This window comes from Lepidochelys kempii, chromosome 2 (assembly GCF_965140265.1).
Source record: "Lepidochelys kempii isolate rLepKem1 chromosome 2, rLepKem1.hap2, whole genome shotgun sequence".
Taxonomy (NCBI): Eukaryota; Metazoa; Chordata; order Testudines; family Cheloniidae; genus Lepidochelys; species Lepidochelys kempii.
Window position 1 is genome coordinate 233,386,125 of NC_133257.1, and position 19,679 is coordinate 233,405,803.

Below are 19,679 nucleotides of genomic sequence, written 5' to 3' on the forward strand. Positions count from 1 at the left end.
TAGGGCTTATTCAGAAGGCTATGCCAGTTTTAAATTGTTAATAGATGATTTTTCAGGCTTAGTCTGAAGGGGAAAGGCAGGGAAAAAACCAGGGGTAACGTCATGGCAGGGGTCTATTATAGACTGCCAACTCAGGAAGAGGAGGTAGGTGAGACTTTTCTAGAACAAACAACAAAAATATCCAAAACATAAGAACTGGTAGTAATGGGGGACTTAAACTACCAAGACATCTGTTGGAAAAGTAATAGGGCAAAACACAAAATGTCCAGTAAGCTCTTGGAATGTACTGGGGGCACCTTTTTGTTTCAGAAGGTGGAGGAAGTACCTAGGGAGCAGCCATTTTAGACTTGATTCTGACTAATGGAGAAATTGGTTGGGAATCTGAAAGTGGAAGGCAAATAGGGTGAAAGTGATTATGAATATGATAGGCTTCATAATTCCACAGAAAGAAAGGAACGAGAACAACAGAATAAGGACCATGGACTTCAAAAACATAAACTTTAACGAACTCAGAGAACTTGTAGGTAAGGCCCCATGGGAAGAAAATCTATGGGATGAAGGAGTTCAGGAGAATTGGCTGTTTCTCAAAGAGACAATATTCAAGGCAAGAGAGCAAATTATCCTGATAGAAGGAAAACTAGGAAAAATAGTAAGAGGACAATATGGCTCCCTCTTAAGCTCTTTAATGACCTGAAAATCAAAAAAGAATCCTACAAAAACTGGAAACATGGACAAACTGCTACGGAGGAGTACAAAAAAATAATACAAGCATGTAGGGACAAAATCAGAAAGGCTAAAGCACAAAATGAGTTACATCCAGCAAGGGACAGAAAAGTCAGTAAGAAGGCTCTATAAATACATTAGAAGCAAGAAAATGCTGAAGGGAAAGTGCATGTCCACTACTTAGTAAGGAAGGAGTCCTAACAGATGACATCAAAAAGGCCAAGATGTTTAATACTTATTTTGCTTTAGACTTCACTAAAATGGTTAATTGTGACCAGATTCTTTAACACAATTAACATTAAGAACAAGGGGAAAGGAACTCAAGACAGAATAGCAGACAAACAGATTAAAGAACAGTTAGATAAATTAGATTTATTCAAATCAGCAGGGCCTGACAAAGTTCATCCTAGAGCTCTTAAGGAATTAGATGAAGCAATCTCAGAACCATTAGCAATTATCTTCAAGAACTCATGGAGGATGGATGAGGTTCTAGAGGACTTGAGAAGAGCAAACATTGTACCCAGCTTTAATTGGGCAAATTGGACCCAGGGAATTATGGACCAGTCAGCCTAACTTTGATAGCTGGAAAGATACTGGAACAAATTATTAACCACTCAATTTGTGGACAGAGAGAAAAATAGGGTCATTAATAATAGCCAATATGGATTTGTCAAGACCAAATCATGCTGAACCAACGTAATTTCCCCCTTTGATGGGTATTGGGCCTAGTGGATGGGGGAAGCAGAAGACACCATTTATCTTGATTTTAGTAAAGCTTGTGACATGCTCCCACATGACTTTCTCATAAGCAAACAAGGGAAATATGGTCTAGATGAAATTATCAGGTGAGTGTACAATTGGTTGACAAACTGTACTCACACTAGTTCTATGTTCCACTGTCATATGTTCTATGTTCCACTGTCAACTAGGGTCTGTCCTAGGTCTGGTATTATTCAAAATGATCATGAAAGGCTTGGATAATAGAGTGGAGAGTAGGCTTATAAAATCTGCACATGACTAGCTGGGAGGGGAACAGGATAAAATTCAAAAGGACCTTGATAAACTGGAGAGAGGTTCAAAATTAACAAGATGAAATTCAGTAAAGGCAAGCACCAAAATATTACGCTTAGGAAGGAAAAAATCAAATGCACATCTACAAAATGTGAAATAACTGAAGAAAAGGATCTGGTGGCTACACTGGATCACAAGTTGAACATAAGTCAACAATGAGATGCAGTTGCAGCAAAAAAGTCCAATATTCTGGGATGTATTAACAGGAGTGTCATATGAAAGACACTCCTGGTAACTATCACACTCTAGTTGGTACTGGTGATGCCTCAGTTGGAGTACTAGGTCTAGTTTTGGGCATCCCATTTCAGGGAAGATGTTGACAAATATTTAAGTTTCCAGAGGAGAGCAACAAAAATGATGGAAGGTTGAGAAAACCTGACCTATGAGGAAAGGTTAAAACAACTGGGCATATTTAGTCTTGAGAAAAGACAACTGATGGGGGACCTGATAACAGTCTTCAAATACGTTAAAGGCAATTATAAAGAGGAAGATGATCAATTGTTCTCCATATTCACTGAAGGTAGGACAAAAAGTAATGGGCTTAATCTTGTGGAGTACAGAAGCCATGAGCTATATGATCATCCAGGTGCACTTCCCAACCCGTAGTGAGGCATCTGTAATGAGTTTCTTCGTGGATGGTGGGGAAACCAAAGGGAACCCCTTTTGTTTTCCACCAAACAAGGGACCTGAGGGGACACAGAGAAAGTGAAACATTTATTCAGGGTGTATCTGCTTGAGCAGAGACCATCCACAACCATGTTTGGAGGCCCTGGAGGCAGAGCCTTGCAAAACATGTCACGTAGGTGTAGGTGGTCATAGGCCTAGAAGGACGAAGCAGGACAGGACCAGCATCTGCAGGATGAGACAGAGTTGGACAATGAGGTCGCTCATTCCAAGGAATCTGTTCTCTGGCAAGTATGCTTTATCCAAAACTAAGTTCCAATTTGCTCTGGTAAACTCTAAGTTTTGGGTGGTGGTGGTGGGGGGTTTAAACTGGACTCTTTTAGATTTACCTGAAGTCCCAATGACTGAAAAAATTCTAGTATTGAGAAGACCACTATCTGTACCTCCTGATACAATCGTTCTGTGAGCAGCCAACTGTCAAGTTAAGGAAATACCAGGTTGCCTTGACAATGATGATACGCTGCTATCATGGAGAGCATCTTTGTAAAAACTCTCCGTGCCCCTGAGAGGCCAAAGGGAGAATTCTGCATTGAAAGTACCCTCGGCCCATCGTAAAGCACAGTAATCACCTGTGCTCTGGAGGAATGTCTATATGATAGAAGGCATCCTTCAAAATTGAGGGCCACAAACCAGTTGCCTTCATTTAGGGAAAAGATTACTGAGGCCAAGTGGGTCATCCTGAATCTTAAATGGTGTATGAAGACTCAGCTGTCCGAGATCTAGAGTGGGTCTCCAGCCCAACCTCCTTTTTGGAGACAAGGAAATATCTTGAGTAAAAGCTTTATCCCTGTCTTGAGGAGAGACAGTCTGTCACCCCAAGCTAAATTAGGGAGTCCACCTCCTGTTTGAGAGGCCTCTTGAGAGGGATCCCTGAAGAGGGATGGGGAAGGTAGTTTTTAAGAGGGAGTAGAAAAAAAATGGTTACTAAACTTCCATAACTACTGTTCTTCGAGATGTGTTGCTCACGTCATGTTATTTAAGTGTGTGTGCTCGCCACGTGCACCAGTGCCAGAAGTTTTTTCCTCAGTGGTATCCATAGGGGACTAGCTCTGGCGGCCTCTGGAGTGGCGCGCATATGCGCTGGTATAAGGGGTGCCACCAGCTCCCCCCTCCCTCAGTTCCTTCTTGCCAGAACTCTGACAGAGGGGAAGGAGGGCGGGTCATGGACTGGACATAGAATCATAGAATATCAGGGTTGGAAGGGACCACAGAAGGTCATCTAGTCCAACCCCCTGCTCGAAGCAGGACCAATTCCCAGTTAAATCATCCCAGCCAGGGCTTTGTCAAGCCTGACCTTAAAAACCTCTAAGGAAGGAGATTCTACCACCTCCCTAGGTAACGCATTCCAGTGTTTCACCACCCTCTTAGTGAAAAAGTTTTTCCTCATATCCAATCTAAACCTCCCCCACTGCAACTTGAGACCATTACTCCTCGTTCTGTCATCTGCTACCATTGAGAACAGTCTAGAGCCATCCTCTTTGGAACCCCCTTTCAGGTAGTTGAAAGCAGCTATCAAATCCCCCCTCATTCTTCTCTTCTGCAGGCTAAACAATCCCAGCTCCCTCAGCCTCTCCTCATAACTCATGTGTTCCAGACCCCTAATCATTTTTGTTGCCCTTCGCTGGACTCTCTCCAATTTATCCACATCCTTCTTGAAGTGTGGGGCCCAAAACTGGACACAGTACTCCAGATGAGGCCTCACCAATGTCGAATAGAGGGGAACGATCACATCCCTCGATCTGCTCGCTATGCCCCTACTTATACATCCCAAAATGCCATTGGCCTTCTTGGCAACAAGGGCACACTGCTGACTCATATCCAGCTTCTCGTCCACTGTCACCCCTAGGTCCTTTTCCGCAGAACTGCTGCCTAGCCATTCGGTCCCTAGTCTGTAGCTGTGCATTGGGTTCTTCCGTCCTAAGTGCAGGACCCTGCACTTATCCTTATTGAACCTCATCAGATTTCTTTTGGCCCAATCCTCCAATTTGTCTAGGTCCTTCTGTATCCTATCCCTCCCCTCCAGCGTATCTACCACTCCTCCCAGTTTAGTATCATCCGCAAATTTGCTGAGAGTGCAATCCACACCATCCTTCAGATCATTTATGAAGATATTGAACAAAACCGGCCCCAGGACCGACCCCTGGGGCACTCCACTTGATACCGGCTGCCAACTAGACATGGAGCCATTGATCACTACCCGTTGAGCCCGACAATCTAGCCAGCTTTCTACCCACCTTATAGTGCATTCATCCAGCCCATACTACTTTAACTTGCTGACAAGAATACTGTGGGAGACCGTGTCAAAAGCTTTGCTAAAGTCAAGAAACAATACATCCACTGCTTTCCCTTCATCCACAGAACCAGTAATCTCATCATAAAAGGCAATTAGATTAGTCAGGCATGACCTTCCCTTGGTGAATCCATGCTGGCTGTTCCTGATCACTTTCCTCTCATTCAAGTGCTTCAGGATTGATTCTTTGAGGACCTGCTCCATGATTTTTCCAGGGACTGAGGTGAGGCTGACTGGCCTGTAGTTCCCAGGATCCTCCTTCTTCCCTTTTTTAAAGATTGGCACTACATTAGCCTTTTTCCAGTCATCTGGGACTTCCCCGGTTCGCCACGAGTTTTCAAAGATAATGGCCAATGGCTCTGCAATCACAGCCGCCAATTCCTTCAGCACTCTCGGATGCAACTCGTCCGGCCCCATGGACTTGTGCACGTCCAGCTTTTCTAAACAGTCCTTAACCACCTCTATCTCCACAGAGGGCTGGCCACCTCTTCCCCATTTTGTGATGCCCAGCGCAGCAGTCTGGGAGCTGACCTTGTTAGTGAAAACAGAGACAAAAAAAGCATTGAGTACATTAGCTTTTTCCACATCCTCTGTCACTAGGTTGCCTCCCTCATTCAGTAAGGGGCCCACACTTTCCTTGGCTTTCTTCTTGTTGCCAACATACCTGAAGAAACCCTTCTTGTTACTCTTGAATCTCTGGCTAGCTGCAGCTCCAGGTGCGATTTGGCCCTCCTGATATCATTCCTACATGCCCGAGCAATATTTTTATACTCTTCCCTGGTCATATGTCCAACCTTCCACTTCTTGTAAGCTTCTTTTTTATGTTTAAGATCTGTTAGGATTTCACCATTAAGCCAAGCTGGTCACCTGCCATATTTACTATTCTTTCGACTCATCGGGATGGTTTGTCCCTGTAACCTCAACAGGGATTCCTTGAAATACAGCCAGCTCTCCTGGACTCCTTTCCCCTTCATGTTAGTCCCCCATGGGATCCTACCCATCCGTTCCCTGAGGGAGTCGAAGTCTGCTTTCCTGAAGTCCAGGGTCCGTATCCTGCTGCTTACCTTTCTTCCCTGCGACATGAGCAACACATCTTGTAGAACAACAGTTATGGAAGGCTAGTAACCATTTTTTCTTCGAGTGCTTGCTCATGTCTGTCCCATGTTAGATGACTCCCAAGCAGTATCTCCAGAGGGAGGTAGGAGTTCATGGATATGTTGATTGCAACACAGTTCTGCCAAAGCCAGCTTCATCTCTGGCCTGCTGAGGTTGTGAAGGTGTGCACCGAAAACCATGTTGTGGCCCTGCAGATATCCTGGATAAGTATTTGTGCTAGAAAGTCTGCTGGCAACGCCAGAGCTCTAGTTGAATGGGCCGTCACTATTAGTGGACATACAACCCGCACCAACTTATAGCAAGTACGGATGCAGGTAGTAATCCAATACGAAAGCTTTGAGAAGACACCAGGAGGCCTTTCATCCTGTCAGCCACAATGACGAAGAGTTGAGTCAATCTACGGAAGGGCTTGGTATGCTCTAAGTAGAATGCCAGAGCCCGCCTGACATCTAGGGTGTGCAAGCGCCTTTCCTCGTTGGACATGTGAGGCTTTGGGCAGAACACCAGAGGAAAATGTCCTGATTAACATGAAAAGGTGACACCACATTTGGCAGGAAAGCAGAATGGGGACGCAACTGAATCTTGTCCTTGAAGAACACCATATGGGGGCCTCTGACATAAGGGCTTTAATCTTGGAGACTTGCCTCACTGAAGTGATAAACACAAGGAAAGCAACCTTCCATGACAGATGTGAAAGAGAACAGCAGGCTAGAGACCCAAAGGGAGGGCCAGTGAGCCTAGAGAGAACTATGTTGAGGTCCCACTGGGGCACTGGACCGACAGAAAATGTCTTTCAAGGCCCTTAAGAAACCTGATAGTTACTTCATGCGAGAATACCAATCTGCCCTGGACACGAAGATGGAAGGCTGAAATGGCTGCCAGGTGCACCTTGATCGAGAAGTTTGATGTTTCAAGTGAAGCAGGTAGTCCAGAACGGACTGCAGAGAAGACTGGGTTGGGGAGCTCCTCCACTCTGACGCCCAGCAGGAGAAGCGCTTCTACTTTGCCAGGTAAGTCGCTCTGTTGGAGTGTTTTCTACTCTCCAATAGAACTTGGACTTGACTAGAGCAGGCCTGCTCCTCCAGGTTCAGTCATGCAGCATCCATGCTGAGAGGTGGAGAGAGGTGAGGTTTAGGTGCAGCAACTTCACATGATCCTGAGAGAGCAGGTCTGGGTGGTTGGGAAGCACACATAGGGGTGCTGTTGCCAAGTCCATGAGCATGTTGAACCAATGCTGGCGAGGCCATGCTGGGGTGATCATGACGACTTCAATCCTGTCCCTCTTGATTTTCAGGAGGGCCCTGCTGATGAGTGGAATTGGTGGAAAGACGTACATCAGGCCGCCTGCCCAAGACAGGAGAAAAGTGTCGGAGAGCAATCTGCTGTTGAGCCCTTGATGAGTCCTAACGGATGACATCAGTGTCGACAGATGCTCCAACTGAGCTCTAGACACACCCACACTGGGGCATGCAGTGTCACTCGATACTGAGGATAAGGAAGAAACAGTCCCCTTAGAGGACTTCAGAGGCAATTTGTCCTTCTTCTTGAGGAGGTGTTTACCTTTACCCTCCTCATGCCTCTGTTTAGACAAGTCCTTGTCTTGCTTGAGGATATGGAGGTGGAGAGTGTTGGTGCCAGAGGGGCACTACTCTGAAGCTCCAATGAGTGTGCCAGTGAGCAGGAAAGCCGAGGATCAGATTGGGGCCTAAGGGAGAGGTCCATTAAGTGCATGTGATTCCAGAAGTCCTGAGACTGTCTAACACGAGGGGGAAAGGAACAGCAGATTTTGCACTCAGAGGGAATGTGCAGGCAGCATTCATGGGGGTCACCAACTGGCAAGACCTGGGGGAAGGGGTTGCAGGGCTTAAAGCTTGGGATCTTGGGCACACTAGGTGCCCCAAACAGTGAGGCATCAAGGGGGAAATCCCCAAACCCCAAAACTGACTTACACTAATTAACAACGAACTGAAAAAAAACCCCAAGCTCCTATTTACAAGGAAAATCAAAAAGGAGTTCAAGTGGGAATGCCAACAGAAGCTGATGAAGGGTTCCATCTCAGACCACGAGTTGGAGAAAGGAACTGGAGAAGTGGCAGGTCTGTGCTGCTTCTTATGAGCATGAGGTGGTGTAGGATGCAGATGCAAACCAATGGATGCTGCAGTTGAAAAATCTTCCAATCTCAAGTGCATGAGCACTCCACAGTGAATACCCATAGGGACCAGCCCTCAAAGAAGAATAAAGGGTTAAGGTACATACCCATACAACCATAATTCTACCCCCCTGGAGGTGGAATTCAGCAACAGCAGCAGATTCGCGTGGCTATAATGTAGCCATGATGGTGCACAGAATGGACTTTCATCTTGAACAGTCCCTGGCAAGGAGTGGCGGATTAGCCACTGGGCCAACAGGGCCTGTGCCCAGGGGCCCTGGCCAATTTGGGGGTTCCCGGAAAAATGGGTGCCCTCACACCCCAACCTGCCAGCCCAGCGCTCCTGCCAGGGAGCATGGTCAGGGCACCAGGGCTTGCGGCACTCCTGCTGAGGAAATGGGGTCGGGAAGCAGGGTCTTGCCCTGCTCCGCCTGGTGCTCCTACCCCGGTGTGGGGGAAGCCCCCGCACCCTGACCCTGTTCTCCGGCAGGAGCGCCAGGTGAGCAGAGCAGGGCAAGCTCCCACACCCTGACCCCATTTCCCCAGCAGGAGGGCAAGGAGAACTGCAGGTGGAAGGAGTGGGAAGGGGCCCCCACTTGCTCTGGCCCAAGGCCCCAAAAACCCCCAATTTGCTTCTGCTTGAAAGTTTTCTTCCTTCTTTAAGACTCAGTATGCAAGGATTTAGGATTTTTAAAATCACTCAGAATTGCATCTTTCAACTTCATTAGTGGCTAGACTCATGCTCCGCTTCCTTCAACCTCAGCTCTATAAACCTTCTATAAAAGCTTAGCTTCTTCTGCATGTCGGGCATGATCCCACCAGTGCAGTCTTATTCTCAGCTGGTGCAAGATTGCAAGTTGTCGGGACGGTCTATGATGGTATCACGATCATAAGGGTAAAGGAATTTGTAAGAGGGGTTGAAGGGGTTGTAAAATGTAGTATATGTGGTATTCCTTCTGTGGAGTAGGCTACGTGTATGAATGTAGGGCAGGTGTAGGTACCTCCTGTTCAGTACAGGGCAAAGGAAGAGAGAAAGAAACAATCTTGGGGGATTGTTATATCTTATGTTACACAATACTGTTCTTAACTGACAATTTAATAGATTTCTGACTTTTGCTTTTCCCTACAGTGTGTAACATACAACATTTTCAAATATAATTCATGCAGATGCTGCTATATTGAATTTACTACTAGACTTGGTCAATTTAGTGTTTTAAGGACAACATACCCTCAGTCTTGCAAGGGCCAGTAAGTATATATTACAATTGTTGTCTAAACCTAATTTTGATTAGCCATTACAGACCAGACAAACTCTTCTAATAGTGGTTTTGTGGTTTAGGCAGTGGAGCGGGACTCTGGAGAACTGTGTTCCATTAATGACTCTGCTAAAGACTACCTGTGTGATTTGGGGCAAGTAATTTAATCTCTCTGCTTCAATTCCCCATCAATAAAATCATAATTCTTTAATTTATAGGGCTTTTGCAAGGATAAATCCATTAACACACGTGAGGCAGTCAGAACCCATGATTTAGAGCATCACAGTATTAAAATACCAGTGATAACAGTGATTTTGCTTTTAAAATGTACATATTATATGCAGTGAAATATAAAACACATATTAAGAAAAATCAGCACTTTCAAAAATAGGTTTTCTAGTGGCAAAAAACCCAAACAAAACCAATACACTTTTATTTATGGATCATTCCATGTCTAGATGTTCTTCCCAATAATAAACTAATGAATTTAGTACAAACCTAGTTTGTATATTTTGAAAAATAAGCAACTCCTTTTACAATAAAGCATACAAGTATAAAATTAGTATGCACCCAGGAGCTCAGCCCGAATAGCTCAAAGCTCGTTAATTATTTCATCATCTTTCCTTTGACATATGGGGAAGCTTACAGAACTCTTACCTCATAGTGTCAGGCAACATGCTAATTAGTAAAGTCTGCTTAAATCTATCCACCTGTCCGTTGTTTTGCTGCCTACCACGGCCTTTTTCCATGCTGGCAGCAAATCCCCTATCTGTCTGCTATCGCAACCTGAATGCAAGAGATTAGTGACCACAGAGTCAAGCAAGAATCAGTTTACATCCTCTCAGGCAAGAGAATGATATTACTTCACAAGTATGAAATCTGAGATCTCTTTGCCTTTAATTTAGAAAACCTGCAGTTAATAATCACATTCAAAGTATGTTTTGCATGCCAGACAGTTTTTATTTCCTCTGTTATTTTTACAATTTGAATGCCCTTTGTGGTTACCAAAATAATTTGCTGAAAGGCATAAATTAACATTTTAAACTTTTTATGTGTACCAAGGTAGATCTTGTGTGGCCATGAACTTTATATTTTTATAATGTCATATACCAATCCCTTTTCTGTGCCTTTAAATTTAACAATGCTAGTTGTATCATTTGTAATAAATCTTCATTTGACAAACAATGTTAATTTGATAAGAATATCACACTTGAAATCTCCTTTCCTAATTTAGGATCTATTATTAGTTTTCCACACTGTTTAAACACTTCAGATGTACAATTTTGTCTTTTGTTTAAGGGCAATTGTTTCCTTAAGAACTAAAAGACAGAAATGAGACCTAAGCCTGAAGCTACAAATTCAGCAAGGAAAATGGGTCAAAGACCAGATGTGCTGAGGCCGACAGAGAGCACTTGTACAGGTAAGCAGGTCAGCAGGCAGGAACTGCAATTAGAATAAACTGAACCCAGTTTCCCTTTCAGAATCAAAACACTTGATGAAAACAAATCTAATTAATACCATAAGCCAATTGCAGAGAAAATGATTTTTAAAGTTGTATTATCTTTTCAGTTACAAATACAGTCTTAGTTCATGATACCAATCAGTTTGAGAGCTCCATTTTGGATGGAATTAAGATGATTTACAAGTCCCACATGAAACTACTAGATTTCAGAGTAGCAGCCATGTTAGTCTGTATCCGCAAAAAGAAAAGGAGTATTTGTGGCACCTTAGAGACTAACCATTTTGAGCATAAGCTTTCGTGAGCTACAGCTAACGTCATCGGATGCATTTTTCGATAATTTAAATAATACAGTTTTAGATAATTAGACACATGGATACATTGAGCCTGGCCTTACCTGGCTTGTTTTGGAGTTTTTGAAACACTGGTTGATTAAGGACAATTTTCTTGAGTGATCTTAGAATTACTATAGTAGTACAAAAACTCCATGTACATCAAAAGACCAAAGTTATAGCAGCAACCAGTAAGGCCATATAGTTATGGGTCTGTCTATTATATTATAAATCCCTATTTGCAAGGAGTTGTGGATAAATTATATTAAGTTAGACCAGATGCTTATCCAAATTGGTCATAGCTGATTCTGGTAATTTTTAATAGCAGGAGAAAAAGCAACTGTGAAGATATTGTGTGTAGACTTCTTGAATTTAAGAACAACCAAACTACTAAGGCTTACAAAATAACTACTAATCATCATCAGTGACTACACGACTTCTAATTTCACACTTGTGTCTGTCAATTCAGGGAGATTCTTTTCAGTTTTTTGCATCAATTTAATTAACAGATTGTTAACTGAATCAAGATAAGAAATTCAGTATGCTCCCAACAAATAAGGAATTTGTTTCTATATTTGTCAGTATCTATAAACCTTCCTCCATCCACCCCAAGCCTTTTTTGGGGGGAGAGCAGAGTTGTCCCCAACCTCTCACTGGCTTCCCCTCATTGTCACATATTCTTTGCTCTCAACTATGCTTCAGGGTTTGAAGTGTTTGCCCCTTTCAGAAAGCAGTCTTTCCCCCTCGTAACAGGGTAATAGTCTGTAGCAGGATTGTAGAGTCTGCATAGGGACACAGGACTCCTCTGATGAGTCATATGATGTTGTGTGCTTAAACCCTGCATAAAAATATAAACCCTATTAAGTCATAGTGGCAGCTGGATCTTCACTCCCACCAGGATATGCATCTGAGAGGCAGAAGGAAGTAGAGGAAGAAGCAAATGATACCTGGCCAGGAGACCCTAAGAAAAGCCACGTTTGGTAAGAAAGTTTAGGGTATGTCTCTACTAGAAACACAATAGCAGCACAGCTGCAGTGTAGACATTTACTATAGCAAAGGAAGGGCTTCTTCTGCTGCTGTAGTAAATCCACCTCTCCAAGAGCCAGTAGCGAGGTCAACGGAAGAATTCTTCTGTTGACTAAGTGGTATCTACAGCATGGCTTAGGTCAGCTTAATTACACCGCACAGGGCACAAAATATTTCACAGCCCTAAGCAATGTAGTTAAGCCAACCTAACTTTGCAACATAGACCTGCACATAGGATATAAAACTCAGTCTGTTATTGTTATCTGAGTCAACAGTAAAGCCAAACCACAGGAAAGGGGATGTTTGAAGTGTGTGTATATTCTGTTTACAGCAGGATGGAAAACCCACCTGCTTACATTCCTGTCCCTTAGAGTGCTGAAGGAGAAAGCTCAGGTTTGAAACTTGGGCTGAAGACACCCACTGTAATAGGGCACTTGCTGGTTGAGCTCAGCATGCTTTTTATGAAGCCCCAGGCCCTTTAAAAGATAGAATTCTGAGTAATGTAGCTCCCAGGTAGGACTGGGAATCCCTAGATGAAGTACCTGACCAGAGCACATGACCAGGAAGGGTCATGTGATCAGCGGATCAGGTGAAATCTGTGCAGACTGTGAAAGAAGCAGCAGTTCCATACAGTGAAAGAACACGGTCAGAGAAAGGGGTTCTTCTCAATGGCCAGGTCGAAGGCCTGGAATGAGAGAACTTGAATGGAGCAGAGGCTGCTTGCAAGTCTTTTCAGAGAGGAAGCTATGGAAGGTGCAGCAGCTGTGGTGGTTGGAGCTAAAAAAAGGCTGTAGAAATGCCCCATGGAAGAATGAAAAATGGTTGTACCAAACTTTAGGGGAAAGCTTAAAGAAATAGGCAATACAAGACATTCCCATGAGCCCAAAGGGAAATCAAGCCTGAGGGAAAGGCTCAGGAGTCTCAGCAAGGACTACTGGAGATATTTTTCTGAGGTTTTGTGGAACCAGACCCCAGAACCAGGAGGGGAGGCGTTGTTGAGACTCAAACAGCTATCCTAAGATGAGAAAACTGAGGCATAGCGCCATGGGCTGCTAAGAAGGAACTTAACTGCTATTACACCACCTCTTTGACAGCACAGATTTCAAGTGGCTGAACCATTTAGGATTATCCTCCCTTACCTTGATAAGCAGCAAGGTATGAGCTCCCTTCCCCTGAACTCCCTCTAGCCACTGTTTGGCCAAGACACTGAACAGTGATGCCTTCATCTCACTGCAAACTAAGAGAGTTCACAAGACATATTATGCTCACAATGCTCAGGTATCAAAGATGTTGTGTAGCAGAACCAAGGAAGAGTACACTGCATTTCTGATACTTCTAAGCAGGTTTTTGTTTTTTGTTTGTTTTTTTTAATAAAAGCAAACTTTTCAGGCAGTTTTATTCAAAGAAATAAAGGCCAAAAGCCCAATTATTTTTTAAAAAATTAAAAAAAAAAATTAAGACTGGCCAAAAGCATATTATATGATATATTGTGTCAGGATGAGAATTATTAACTCCCTCCCCCATGCACACACAAACAAAAGCCAACATACAAAAAACAAACACTTGAAACCACAAAAAGACTACGGTTAAAACAACATTAAGGATCTGACATGTTGACAAAAGCCAGAAACACTCTCCTTAAATCACTTCATTCTGCTTAAGAATTGCAGTGGAAATGAGGATCTCAGAACAGTTTGGTATTGCAAATCTCACCACCACAAAGGAATATAAGATGACCTACAGAGTGGGAAGAAAAAAAAATCTGCTGGTGCTCTTTTTTTGCTTCTATTTTATGCATAAGGGTCAGCGCTTTTGGGTTTTCTTCTTTAACATTGCAAATTACTATGTTTTTTCTACTGTTTTTGCTAAAGGACCTTTTGTTGATTAAAAAGAGCCAGCAGGATGATGACATCATAAAACACTGAAACTTGAGCAGTTGAAAAGAGGGAAGATTTCTACTTGGATTATTTAAAAAAACAACACTATTTTTGTTAATACCTATTTAGCCAAGCTCCTGACAAACACTTGGAAGCAATCCTCAAAGATGCAAATACAGTAGTTTACAAGTCCTACAAAGAATTCTCTGCAGAAAGAGAGAAAACAAGACTCCTGATACTTCTAGGCAAAAAGTAAGCAAGAATTATTGTAAAAATCTCAGGCTCTCTGGATATATTATAAAGAAGAAAAAGCCCACAAAACGTTCCCTCTAAGCTACGTGGCCGGGAAGAGGCGCCTTTTCCTCTGGGGGGAGTCCTCTCTCCTCATTGCAGCGCTGGGGCACTCCAAACCCCGCATGCCTGGCCCCACCCCAGAGCCCACACCTCCTGCGCATCCCAATCCTCTGCCCCAGCCCTGAGCCCCATCTCACACCTTGAACCCCTCCCCCCTTCCACACTCCAGACCCCTCATCCCAATCCCCTACCCCAGCTCAGAGCCCCTCATCCCCGGCCTGAACCCCCACCCCCCGCAACCCTCTGCCCCAGCCCTGAGTCCCCATCCCGAATCCCTTGGCCTCACCCCCGCCATACATCACTTCCATATTGATGCACATAAAATTAATTCCGCACATGGATGTAAACAATTAGAGGGAACATTGCACACTATTATTTTTTGCTTTGAAGACCACATGTAAGAGTTCTGGTTCATTCCTTACATGAGAGAAAGCCAGTGACCCTCTGGCCTGGATAATGCTAGACTAGGCTGTAAATAAAGATTCCATCTCACTTTTGACAAGGGATAACCTAATATCTATGTTTATGGTAGTTCCTAACTCCAGTTTCTAACACCAAAGCATCAATGGTGGGGGAGCTAATGTACACAGGGCTCCAAGCAATTGCTGTCCTTTTAAGCACCATTTCATGGAAGCCTGCTCAGTGCAGGTCTATGCAATACAGTGGTAAATATAATCGTGATTGCTGGTGCCTGGTGTACAAAAGCAGAGCTGCACCAGCATTAGTGGGAAGGGTTCAGATTAAAGCCTAGTATAGACAAGGCTTACATAAATTACTTTATTGCTGGGGCTACATATTGGGGTGCCTGTTCACTGACACCCCCTTCCCCCCCCCCCAGGTTCTGGCCAGGCTCACTTTGCAGGAACCCTGCCCTTTTAGTCCCCATTTGCAGGCCCCTTTAGAACTGCATACAGGCTTTCATGTGCATAACAACATCTCCTTCTGTCTGGAGCTGGCTTAATAATGAACTCCTCTTAATCCTCAAAGTTCCAAAATAAAGTCCATCACCACACAACACTCCATACTTAGTTCTGGTGTCTTCTCTCACAGCTGGAACTCTTCTGTCCCAGTCTGTTTTCACAGCCCATCCTCTCAGCTCATCCTAGCTGGAACTTCGCTTTCTGGCACAGGCCTCTAGGCCTCCAATTTGTAGGCCCAAACTCCATCTGGGTTTCCCAACAGGAGCCTCCCTAGGCTCCGGCTCTGTCACATCTCCCATGGTCTTGTGGTCTTCCCTGCAGGAGCCCTTCACACACACTACAATTTCCTGCGCTTCCCCCCTTCTCTGCAGCCTCCTGCTGCTCTTTATAGGGCAATCATCCTGATCTCTTCCAGCTGTGACTCATTCTGTAATCATGGGTGGCTAGCTCCAGCAGAAGCCACCATTACATACAGACCACAAGAAATCAATGCTATAGCAGGTATATTTCCAGATCCTGACTCCTCTTGTAAAAAATCTCTTATGATTCCTTTTTCCTTGCCAGCTCAGTGCTTACGGGATATATCTTTTGCATCTCTCACCAGATAGCTCAGAGGACAGAGGACACAGTGGTTCAGTTTCTCTCTCTCTCTCTCTCTCTGAGGAGTCTGAGCAGCAGTCTTCTTTCTCTCCCCCAATACTGGGCATGTAGAGGCAACATTTTGGGATCTCATGTGTGAAAGACTCTCTATAAAAACATTTTTTACATAAAGAAAAGGAGTACTTGTGGCACCTTAGAGACTAACCAATTTATTTGAGCATGAGCTTTCGTGAGCTACAGCTCACTTCATCAGATGTTTACCGTGGAAACTGCAGCAGACTTTATATACACACAGAAATCATGAAACAATACCTCCTCCCACCCCACTGTCCTGCTGGTAATAGCTTATCTAAAGTGATCAACAGGTGGGCCATTTCCAGCACAAATCCAGGTTTTCTCACCCTCCACCCCCCCACACAAATTCACTCTCCTGCTGGTGCTAGCCCATCCAAAGTGACAACTCTTTACATAATCAAGTCGGGCTATTTCCTGCATAGATCAAGGTTTTCTCACATCCCCCCCACCCCCATACACACACAAACTCACTCTCCTGCTGGTAATAGCTCATCTAAACTGACCATTCTCCAGGTTTAAATCCAAGTTAAACCAGAACATCTGGGGGGGGGGGGGTAGGAAAAAACAAGAGGAAACAGGCTACCTTGCATAATGACTTAGCCACTCCCAGTCTCTATTTAAGCCTAAATTAATAGTATCCAATTTGCAAATGAATTCCAATTCAGCAGTTTCTCGCTGGAGTCTGGATTTGAAGTTTTTTTGTTTTAAGATAGCGACCTTCATGTCTGTGATTGCGTGACCAGAGAGATTGAAGTGTTCTCCGACTGGTTTATGAATGTTATAATTCTTGACATCTGATTTGTGTCCATTTATTCTTTTACGTAGAGACTGTCCAGTTTGACCAATGTACATGGCAGAGGGGCATTGCTGGCACATGATGGCATAGATCACATTGGTGGATGTGCAGGTGAACGAGCCTCTGATAGTGTGGCTGATGTTATTAGGCCCTGTGATGGTGTCCCCTGAATAGATATGTGGGCACAATTGGCAACGGGCTTTGTTGCAAGGATAAGTTCCTGGGTTAGTGGTTCTGTTGTGTGGTATGTGGTTGTTGGTGAGTATTTGCTTCAGGTTGCGGGGCTGTCTGTAGGCAAGGACTGGCCTGTCTCCCAAGATTTGTGAGAGTGTTGGGTCATCCTTTAGGATAGGTTGTAGATCCTTAATAATGCGTTGGAGGGGTTTTAGTTGGGGGCTGAAGGTGACGGCTAGTGGCGTTCTGTTATTTTCTTTGTTAGGCCTGTCCTGTAGTAGGTAACTTCTGGGAACTCTTCTGGCTCTATCAATCTGTTTCTTTACTTCTGCAGGTGGGTATTGTAGTTGTAAGAAAGCTTGACAGAGATCTTGTAGGTGTTTGTCTCTGTCTGAGGGGTTGGAGCAAATGCGGTTGTATCGCAGAGCTTGGCTGTAGACGATGGATCGTGTGGTGTGGTCAGGGTGAAAGCTGGAGGCATGCAGGTAGGAATAGCGGTCAGTAGGTTTACGGTATAGGGTGGTGTTTATGTGGCCATTGTTTATTAGCACTGTAGTGTCCAGGAAGTGGATCTCTTGTGTGGACTGGACCAGGCTGAGGTTGGTGGTGGGATGGAAATTGTTGAAATCATGGTGGAATTCCTCAAGGGCTTCTTTTCCATGGGTCCAGATGATGAACGCATTATTAAGGATCTACAACCTATCCTAAAGGATGACCCAACACTCTCACAAGTCTTGGGAGACAGGCCAGTCCTTGCCTACAGACAGCCCCGCAACCTGAAGCAAATACTCACCAACAACCACATACCACACAACAGAACCACTAACCCAGGAACTTATCCTTGCAACAAAGCCCGTTGCCAATTGTGCCCACATATCTATTCAGGGGACACCATCACAGGGCCTAATAACATCAGCCACACTATCAGAGGCTCGTTCACCTGCACATCCACCAATGTGATCTATGCCATCATGTGCCAGCAATGCCCCTCTGCCATGTACATTGGTCAAACTGGACAGTCTCTACGTAAAAGAATAAATGGACACAAATCAGATGTCAAGAATTATAACATTCATAAACCAGTCGGAGAACACTTCAATCTCTCTGGTCACGCAATCACAGACATGAAGGTCGCTATCTTAAAACAAAAAAACTTCAAATCCAGACTCCAGCGAGAAACTGCTGAATTGGAATTCATTTGCAAATTGGATACTATTAATTTAGGCTTAAATAGAGACTGGGAGTGGCTAAGTCATTATGCAAGGTAGCCTGTTTCCTCTTGTTTTTTCCTACCCCCCCCCCCCCCCAGATGTTCTGGTTTAACTTGGATTTAAACCTGGAGAATGGTCAGTTTAGATGAGCTATTACCAGCAGGAGAGTGAGTTTGTGTGTGTATGGGGGTGGGGGGGATGTGAGAAAACCTTGATCTATGCAGGAAATAGCCCGACTTGATTATGTAAAGAGTTGTCACTTTGGATGGGCTAGCACCAGCAGGAGAGTGAATTTGTGTGGGGGGGTGGAGGGTGAGAAAACCTGGATTTGTGCTGGAAATGGCCCACCTGTTGATCACTTTAGATAAGCTATTACCAGCAGGACAGTGGGGTGGGAGGAGGTATTGTTTCATGATTTCTGTGTGTATATAAAGTCTGCTGCAGTTTCCACGGTAAACATCTGATGAAGTGAGCTGTAGCTCACGAAAGCTCATGCTCAAATAAATTGGTTAGTCTCTAAGGTGCCACAAGTACTCCTTTTCTTTTTGCGAATACAGACTAACACGGCTGTTCCTCTGAAACCTGTCATTTTTTACATACATACACACCACAGAGAGAGAGAGAGAGACACTCCACAATAGATGAAGAAGGGTGTAGAATGTAATCTTTCAGGACAGGTTTTTGCATCATGTAATTTGTTAGCGCCTGGAGACTTTAGTGATGGACCCACTAGATATTCAAAGACAGATTCTAAATGTCTTGGTCTTTTTATTCTTTGTCTGTACAGTGCCTACCAGAATGGGGTCCATTACTAGTGCTCCCAAGCACTACAGTAATATAAATAATAATAATGACGACAATGGTCTGTCTCAGGCAGATTTTGTTAATTTTTTTGCAAGTCTGTGTTTAAAGATTTATTTTTCACACGTAGTACACTGTCAAGCTGCTTACAATAAAATATATTGCTTACAACTGCTGAGTAAAATAAAGTGTCTTCTAATGAGGCCCTCCCCGGCCAGTACTATTAAGTGAGAGACACTCCTATCTCTAAATAGGACACAACATATTTCACTATCTTCAGTATACTGTGTTATGAATTGCGTAGTCATATGCACATCAAGATCCCTACAGCTTGCCTGGATACAATATAGGTTAATTTAATTTCTTAATGACATCACAATAGGGATAAACACACCTTTCTGTGTTTGTTTCCAGAGAAAAAGTAAAAACACTTTATAAACTGGCTTGCAGAGAACCCATGGTAACCTATAGGAAAATTTATAACCATTTGAGTAAATGAAGGTTTGGTTTTTAAAAAAAAGTATCTTTGCTAGGTTTTTATTACTAAATCCAGAACATCAAGCTCCAAAATGTGCATCAACAGAATTAAACATTTAAATCTTATTCTCTTTAACCCCCGCTGGACTCTTTGGAATAGGATCAACTTAAAGGACTTTTGAATGGTCCTCTGCAGACACTGTAGAGCATGTACAAGTGATCTGTTACTGAAAATGAAAAAAATCTTTTTATAGACCACTCAAGAGCGTTCAGGATAACACTTTAAAT

General features: G+C 43.8%; 1 protein-coding gene across 5 annotated transcripts in view; it reads right to left on the bottom strand.

The window, feature by feature from the left end:
- Nucleotides 1-19,679, bottom strand: part of DNAJC1 (DnaJ heat shock protein family (Hsp40) member C1) — a 197,837-nt gene that overhangs the window by 5,882 nt on the left and 172,276 nt on the right. The gene's annotated exons all lie outside the window — the stretch shown is intronic.